The following is a 9,357-nucleotide window of genomic DNA, read 5'->3' as shown; positions in this document are numbered from 1 at the left end:
ACTCTTTCCATTGAGCACATCAATATTTTTCTGTATCCAGAAGTATGGACTGGATGTTGCATTTTTGTACAAATTTTAGAATAGTTACAAGTCGAGGGAGAATCATAACGTAGCATGCCAAATCTCATGTTCAATGAAGAGACTGCCTCATTATTGGTAATATTTACATGTACTATAACGCATTTTGGGGTAGGGTTGGCATTAATCATTTTAGGAAATATGCTTAACCCTGTCCTTCTCTTTGTACAGTGATTCTTTTATTATCCCTTCCTGTCTGCAGCAGAGGCATTTTGACTGAACCTGGCACTGTGTGATTTGGCACTAGAGAACACCGAGCTGTTTTGTCTCCTATTTGTATGCATTTGCTAATGATATCTAAATAACAACGAGGGTTTTGTTCGTTTCTAACTGCACCAACTCTAAAGGCACTTTATGTAACACATGGAAGTCATATCTGGTTTTTATCATAAACATTAATGTGATTATATTCTTCCTTCTCACTGCACACGTCTTCTGGTGCAATATCTATCAATTGTGAATTTGGCCGCTGCTGATGTATAAAAGAAAACAAAAAACAGATGTAGAGCTGAGCCTGCAGACATGTACCTCAGCAGTTGTTTTTGTGATTTATTTTTTAACTTAATCACAAAGATTTACTTAATATACACTGCTATCTAATCAGTTTTGTTACCTATGACATGTTGCATGCTTAAACTATAATGTCTGAGTTGCATCTCTTTTGTGACAGATTAAAAGTGAGAGATTTGTATTTGCTCCACTGAAGTTAAATGGTTATGGTACTGCTGAAGTACGACTGAGGGTACGGCAGCAGCAGTTTCAGGTCGGTTTTGGCACAGGAGCCAGCTCGTCACCTCGCATTCCCTGCGCTGTGCCTCCAGACGCGCTACCGTACCCTGGGTTAATGGGACACGAGCCTCTGCTAAAATGTGCTGTACCTACACAACACAGAGTTTATTATTGCTGGCTATATTGACGGCCAAACTCTTGGGCAAGCCGCCCCAAATAGTTAAGCTCATCTATGCTATGACAAAACCCAGGAAATACCTTCAGATTTGCAATAAACTACAGAGGGTCAGTCAATGGCCTTCACTGTGCAGAGCAGCCGCTGCAGAGGAAAAGGATTTTCATCTGCAGGGCTCCTACCATCAAGCTGTAGCGCTGTAACCAAGAGCCTGAGTGATTCCAGGCTGTGCATCTAGGAGTCCCCCTGGAGCTCCTGAAGATACATTTGAAGGAATCTTTCCAGGAGAAAAGGCAGCTAAACGTCATTTACTTCCTACATCCACAACACAAAGCAACTGCCCCTCCAGTGGGCCTTGTATTGTGCCTTTCTCAGCACAGCACACTCTTGCATACTGACAGTTCAGCCCCTTCACCACAAAATGGCCCAACAGGATTTAGCTACGTTATTTTTTTCTTAATAAACAGTAATCGTACAGGTGGTACCTAAGCCAGTACTCGTTTGCTCATAAGCAACCCTAAGACAAATAATTAATTCATAAAAATTGTAGTCACATTACAGAATGCAGGGTCTGCAGCTGCCACCCCCTCTTCACATAAAGGCTTACAGCCCTATGCTCGTGAGCCTTACTGTACACATTGCATCAACTTCTGCTTGCAGGCCTTGCTGCTAGAAACTGCGTCTTTTTATCTTTCAATCTGAAAGTAACAAAAAAAACCCTACCCCATGCAAACCCCATGCTGCACAAGCAGCAGATGCTGCCGAGCACTGCCCCTGCAGCACACACCTGTCCTGCGCCCCAGGAATGCGCTGCAGCCCCGTGCTCGACCCTGCCAAAGCGGGCACAGTGCCTGCGGCATTCCACAGTGCCCAGTCCTATCTGCAGTGACCTGGCTGTCCCCTCCTGTGCTCCAGAGTGCTCATTGTCACAATTAATACAACTTTGAACTGTGGTTGGATTCGATATGCTGTGGGGAAAGGACTTAAGTCTGACAAAATTTTTTTTGCCCATTTATTTTCTGGGGAGCAGTGAGAGAAAGGGTAGTTTGTTTTCCTGACAGCAAAAGTTGTGACGAAAACAACAACGTGACAAAACAAAGCTGTTACAATGTAGAATCATAAAATGCATTGGGTTGGAAGAGACCTTTAAAGCTCATCAAGTCCAACCCTGCAGTGAGCAGGGACACTGGTACCAGATCGGGGTGCTCAGAGCCCCATCAAGCCTGGCCTTGACTATCTCCAGGGATGGGGCCTGCACCACCTCTGGGCAACCTGAAATGATGGAACTTAATTAAATATTTAATAAAGAATTATGGAAGCTACAGCATTTTATACTTCAAATATTTTGTTTTTATCTAACTGAAGCTTTGTTTTGTTAAAAAATAATAATAATTTGCCTTAAGGTCAAAATTTGTTTTCACAACCTGGGTTGTGGTTAGGGACCCTGTGTGTGGTCACATCTGTACTCTATTCACTTTTAAGAGATTAAACACACTATCCACATACTTCAGCTTCCATAAAAGTGGTTCTCAAATTTCTCCCCATGATCCCGACAGCACCGATGATGTGAGCAGAGATGTGTCTAATGCCTTCTCCCGAACACAAATGCACCCCTGAGCAAAGCACACCCATGCACAACCACCTGTGAAGCCATGAGCCAGGGTAACTTCTCTACAAGGACCTGAACAATTAACACACGGTCGGCAATTATCAGTGTTCTCTAAGGTGTCATGAGCTGAAACACAAAAACTGCACCTCTCCCAGCTTCCTACTGGCACCTCCTGTGCACCATCATTTCCAACACGAGAACTGCAACGCTCCATCAGACTCTCACCAGAAACTGTCCTTGAATTACCCAGCAGTGACCATACAAACTGCTTCTGTAATTTGTAAACATACCCGAAATTACTGTGAATGTTCTATCAACTGTATTGCACATTTTCTATGTTTGCAGCAGAATTATCTGCAGCCTGCAAAAATGTATGTGCTACCAACAAAATACCCTACTTGCAACAAACGCTACAAAGCTCAGTTCAACACTTCAAGTCTACGCATTGATAAATTTGCTTTGATTTTCAGTGTTACAAGCCTGATGTTGTAGTACTAAGAACAAATCCTGATTAACAGCAATGGAGCTAATGTTGCCTTTTCTGTTAATCAGTGTGAATGCCTATCTTCATTAAAAAAACAACCTAAAACAAAAACCAACAACAAACCCCCACCCCCCCAAACCTAACCAAAAAACCCAGCCCAGCACAAGCCAGGTTTCTGACCTGACGGCTCCCTGCAGGACCACAGCACATCCCCCACAGCCAGTGCCCGTGCGCGAGAGCTGCCAGGGTCCGAGTCACCCCTCAGTCTCACACAGACCCCGCATGTGACAAATCATCTCCTGACTTGTGCCTATTTCCCCCTTGGGCACTGGTTTCTGAAGGGGCTGCCCATCTCCTCCCCTTTCTTCAAGCCATCACCTCTCCCCAGCTGGAGTAGCCAGGTGCCGTTTCAGAGCCAATTCTACCACTGCAGCCCCTGCGCTGTGCTGTTAATACAGCCCTTTACGCCACCACGCCTCTTTGTACTGTAAAGTGACAAACCGTGTAATGACGAAACATACAGTTAACCAGCAGTCTTCACAAAAAAAGGTTAAAAACAAACAAAAACCACCTCGACATATACCTCTCTTCCAGTGAGTACATGTGTAATAATGTCTTGGCATAGATGTCTACTTTCAAAAAAAAACCAACAAAAAACACTAAAACCCAAACCAGCCACCACAGCAATTCTATTTGTGTTTCTAATTGGAAGTGAAAAACAAATTGTGGCAAGTTGTTAAAGAAGTCTGTGCTCATCCTTACACTGTATGCGGCTGGTAAGGTTTTGTTGCCCTTGAGAAACAAGCAAACAAACTCAACCACATCAATCTGTTCAGATGCCAGATCAATACCCGTACATCCACCACAGGAGATGCTGCAGCAGCCAACAGCAGTGCACACGATGCCTATTCCAAGCCTTGAAACTCCATTGCTCCCTACCCTGACATTTCCTGCTCCTGACAAGGGAAAAATCCCACACTACCCAAATTAATTCCCTTTCTTTTTTAATTTTGCTGTCATTAATAGAAACAACCATACCACATCAAATTAAAGGTCCAGCTGGAGACACATCTGATTTGCAGGGTCTGTCCAAACAGTGGAAGAAAAGGGCAAATAGTGGTGCTTCCAGCAAATGCACTTTCAAACGCGAGTGATGTGCAGCTCAAAGGCCTGCTACAGTGGCGATGGCTTCTTTTTCTTTGCACATAGCCGTATCAGTTATATTTTTTAAAACACATAAAGGTTTTTTTCACCTCTTATCTCTTCCCTAACACACATTCACCCTTGTGCTCCTCAGACCCCTCCACACTGTCCCTGCGTGTGCAGCCCAAAGGCTCCCGGCCTCCTCTTGTCACTGGGAACCACCTGAACAGCAAAGGCCACCAATCCTGCTGGTTGGCAAGGACCTTCTGGGTACCTGTGGAGCTGCCTTGCAACTTGCTGACCTTGTAACTAGCAGATGCTAATGCCCAGAATTCATTATGAATATTAGAACATTAATTAGGTAGGGATAACACAGAAGAGCAATTGCACACGTGAGAATGACAGTTACTGTGGAAGACTTAGTTATAACTGCATTTAATGAGTATTTGGGCATTGAAAACCTACTGGCAATCACAAAAGGCCAAAATGCCTTTAAAAAAATCTGGCCCATGACCTGTCCTCGGGGTCAACCTCTCCTCTGCCTCAGCAATCCTCAGTGGTTTAAATCCAGCTGAATTTCATGCTTTTTGCTCATTCCAAGGTTGGCCCTACATAAAGCCCACTATCGTTTACATTGCTATGTAGCACTACCATGAGAAAGGCACCCAGGTTTGCTAATGCCAATCCAACAGGGATCGCTCCCATTTCAAACATTGCTAATGCAAGGACCACAAAGATAAATACTCTCGTGATGATTACCACTGAGTATATTCCCCAGCTTTTGATTGAGAGCTTTGTTCAATTTAAATTTATTCTTGCTCCCATGCATCTGCTATTTCCACCTGACTTACTTTCTGCCATTGCTGTGGGTGTTTCATCAGCTTGACTTATTAGACTCCTAAGTCTGAAGTGCAATACAATATACACTTAAAATATATTCACTACAAATGCACAAATTATCTTTTACCTTGACTGTCATATCTCAACCTTATTACTACAAGGGGTTTTTATTTTACATTTCGGTGCATTTTCCTCTCTTGTAACTCTCCATCAGTAGTGTATAACAATGCAACCACTAAAATTTTATGTCTGCAGCTCATTTTTCAAACTTCAAGGTTTTTAAAATTTTTAAGTGTTCAAATAGCCTGCCACAACGTTTTTGCTAATAACCTGCTTCAAACATCTACAGTTTCCAGTAAGTTGTACCATGCAAGCAAAGAGGAAGGCAACAGCCACCTTTACTGGGAGCTGGATTTTCTCCGGTATCGCACTAAGACCTCACAGTTACAGCACTCGAACGGAACACAGACACTCGTGGGTGCGCAGGTCTGAACACTCAGGGAGCCGCAGACTTTGCGGAGAAATTATTGTGAGACGCGTGTTGGCTGCTGTCAGTTCCCATCAGCTTTGTCAAAGCCAAGGAAGCCTGGTTTCTGAGTTAGATCCCAGAGAAAAGACTCCGAGAGTATAAATTAGGGAATGATATATAGTCACAGAGAGCAATCAGGTTAACCACACAAGTTTAAATTTAATTTCTGCCTAACTTTTAGATGCTTGGACCTGATAAAATTGGAATTATGCTCTGGTCAAAGGACCCAAACCACTCTGCAAGTCTATGGTGCCATGACTTGAGCATGGTGAGACAGATCTTGCAGAGCGCTGAAGGCACTCACCCTCAGCTAACAAAAAATGTAGCTGTGACGCACATTCACACAGCAAAGCAAGCAATGGCCACCACTTCAAGCTCCTGCCAGCACCTCAGGCAGCAGAGTCACAGTCACACGTGCATAGACTAATACAACAGCTGTGCTCTGCTTTCCAGTTTTTACCATTCAGTCTCGCCAGCTTCAGCCAGCACAGATGCAGTTGCACAAGTTATAAACACAATGTAACTGCCTATGTGCACCAACAGGTGGGACAAACCTGGAGCTTCTGCTTGTTCTGCTAATTAGGACTGATTAGCGGCTCCATTTTGTTCCTTTTTCAGGCTCACTATGCACTGCTGCATTTGAGGGTATGTACACCTCTCTGTGCCACAGAGGTTTTCTGTATGAGCTTTTCTCCAAGCTGTGGCAAACTCCATTTTCACCTCCATCACTACTGGATTGGCTATAGGGTACAACCTCCCTGTGAAACCAGTTTTTGAACAAAAGGTAAACCTTGAACCTTGGACTGAAGTTAAAGAATAACAGAGACGGACACTAGATCAATGCTTGGCAAATATTAGTCGCATGCAGTGGACAGACGCTTTGCTGCTATACCTCTAAGTATTTCAGTATGCCAATACAGAACACATCTTTAGCTTTAAGGGTTTATTTACACAGAACAAAAACCACTTTGAAGCAGCTAGAGGTTAGTATTTTGTGTAGGTCTAGGAATTCCCTGCCTCTGCAGTCCATCTAGAGTTCAGGGGACCACGGGCTCCTTGATCCCACAACTGACAACAGCTTTCCCTACAGCCCCAGTAATTTCCTTTCCTCCAGTGTTTTATTTCCACAAACAGCAGCTTTTAAGCAAATTGTCAGGCATGGAGATGGTTCAGTGTCTCTGATTATTTAATAATAATGTAAACAGAAATTGTGATTGCATGTTGCTATCTCAGTGGCTTGTTACAACACACACATCTCTGACTCAGCATTTCCCAATTGAGACCCCAGGTTTGGTTTTTTTTCCATTAAAAAACAAAGGAGCAAGCAGTCCAAGTTGTTAATTCCTTTCTCTCTCTTTTTATAAAAGACTTTGTCATTTGAAAGCAAGGCCTGAAACATCTCCCTGTTGCTCCTTTCTGCTTTTGTATTTGTAACAACAGTAGCAACCCTGGTACAAGAGTTTGCCGTGCATCTGCCATTCAGGGAGAATTACCCCAGGACGAAGGCAGGCGGTGTTACAGCACAGGGAGGCAGCCCTAGACAAATCAAAGTGCTCCTCAGAAACCCAGATTTGACAAATGCTGTCTTGGCCTCCACGTGGGCACCATACCAGAACACAAACCAGAACAGTTACAGTGCAGCTGCAATAGCTCTGTGCTCCTCTGCTGGTGACAGCTTCAGTTTGGCACCAAACGAGTATAGAGAAGAACCCAACTGAACTCCAGTAAGAGAAAAAAACCTGCAACTATCTTTAGATTTTTTTGGACTCCGAGTTCTCAGAATAATGGAGAAGCTGATGCACTGTTTGCTAAGATAACCTCTTCTAGTGAGCTACCACCTGCATTGTACTTCCTTCAGTGAACACAGAGAAATTAATCAGGACTTAAACGTAGAGACAAACACTAAGGAGAGTCAGTATCAGTTTTTCTAAACCAGAAGTTTGGACCGAAATTTGAATCGTCCCCCCATATAGATTCCTGGAAGCACAATTATGTTTCATCTCTAATTTAGATTAAAAATAAAATAGAAATACCCCTGCTTCCAAAGGAGACCCCTTCTCCTTAGAATTGCTAACAGTTGCTTTTGTGCCAAGCCTCTTTCGGGTTTTGAACGGACGAGCCAGAAGACTCAGATCAGATCCAGCTCCCAAACCTCCAGCTTCTGATGCATTTACAGACCACATCAAATCCCTGAAATGTGGTTTGGTGACACATACCCGATAGGTATTTCTAATTTTACCATAAACAATTAGAGATTTGTGAAGTATACCTTCATCATCTCAACTTCTCCTTATTCTCACTACAAAGTTATTTATTGCATGGCAAACATGGTCTTCTAACAGCATCAGTACAAGTACCTCAGTATTTTGCTTGTTTGGTTTTTTTTTTCTAGTGAAAAAAGCCTGATTTTTCATCCTGACTCTGGGCAATATTAATGGGAACATTCCTTCCAACTTCAAGGCAAAGATCCATATTCTTAACATCACCTTACACAGCTTCCACTCAGCTCCACAAGGAAAGAGAGAGATGAAGAGACCATGCTGCACCCACTTCAGAACTTCAGCTCTGGTTCACAATACTGCATCCCTTACTCTTGCTCCTCCGCTCACAGGACAAACAACTATCCAAACCAAGCCATCGCCAAACTCACAGCAAACAAGAATGGACAGAAGCACTTCAAAGCACTGCAGAGGACAGCTATCACGTATTCACCAGAGTCTGGGAAGCGACAGCTTCTTGCATTTTGTGTTGAATGACAGTTCAATCTACAGAAATATTTCTGGTACGGACCTGTGCATCTTTTGGCCAGAAAAGGAAACCAGGCAACGTCAGACAATGTTGGGTTGTGGGGAACGAAGGTGGAACCGGTCACACTGCCGTGTGAGCAGCCATCCACGTCAGCCTGCGAGGGAGGCACCGCAGCCTTCAGAAGAGTCAGCGGCCTTTCTACCCCTACTGCACGCACAGAGAAGCATTACCTAAGAAAATGCAGAAGGCTTTAAAATTTAACAATACCTAAGAATTACTAAGAATACCACAGAATACCAGCATGAGTGGCATTTAACAGAGAACTGAGGCTCACTGGCCTGTCACAGCAACTTTAAGTTCACTTGCAGAAAGAATTGCCATCAGATTTTCTTTTAAAGGTCCCCTCCAACCCAACACGTTCTCCGATTTTCCTGTTGAACAGTCACTAATTAAAATTTGCCCTTTTTCATTCTTTTTTTGTTCTTTGCCTCCAAGGCCAATGCATACATTCACATATATACCCATACCACCTCTTATCTGTGCCACTGGCATCTGTTTGAATAGCTTTGTTTGAGCCCATCTGTGCATACCCTGAGGACAGGGGGCCAAGGACCAGTCAGTCCATCCGGTCACCTACCGATGGGCTTGTTTGCTCTTGGCTGGCAGTTCCTGTTGGCAGACACAAAGCAGGGGCAGGGGTAACAACACCCAAAAAGCTCATCCAGGGATTCAGCAAAACCTTTCACATTGTGAAATGCAAATTATATCCCAAAATACATTGAAAAGCCCATTGGAGATGCTTGTCCAAGAGACAAAACTGACAACTACTGTCTCCATTTTGTTCTCTCTCCTATAGCTCAATATTTGGTTACAGGAAGACTTCCCCTTTCTCCCTGTAAGCTTCAGTTCTTTAAGAATTTGTTCAAGTTCTTGCAAATGCAGAAAGTCCCGTATCAAGCATGTTTCCCTTCTCTGAATGCCATGGCATCCTTCAGATTTGGGATGCATTATTTTTTCCATAC

This window comes from Mesitornis unicolor, unplaced genomic scaffold, assembly GCF_000695765.1.
Source record: "Mesitornis unicolor isolate BGI_N332 unplaced genomic scaffold, ASM69576v1 scaffold34489, whole genome shotgun sequence".
NCBI lineage: Eukaryota > Metazoa > Chordata > Aves > Mesitornithiformes > Mesitornithidae > Mesitornis > Mesitornis unicolor.
This window is presented reverse-complemented; position numbering follows the sequence as displayed.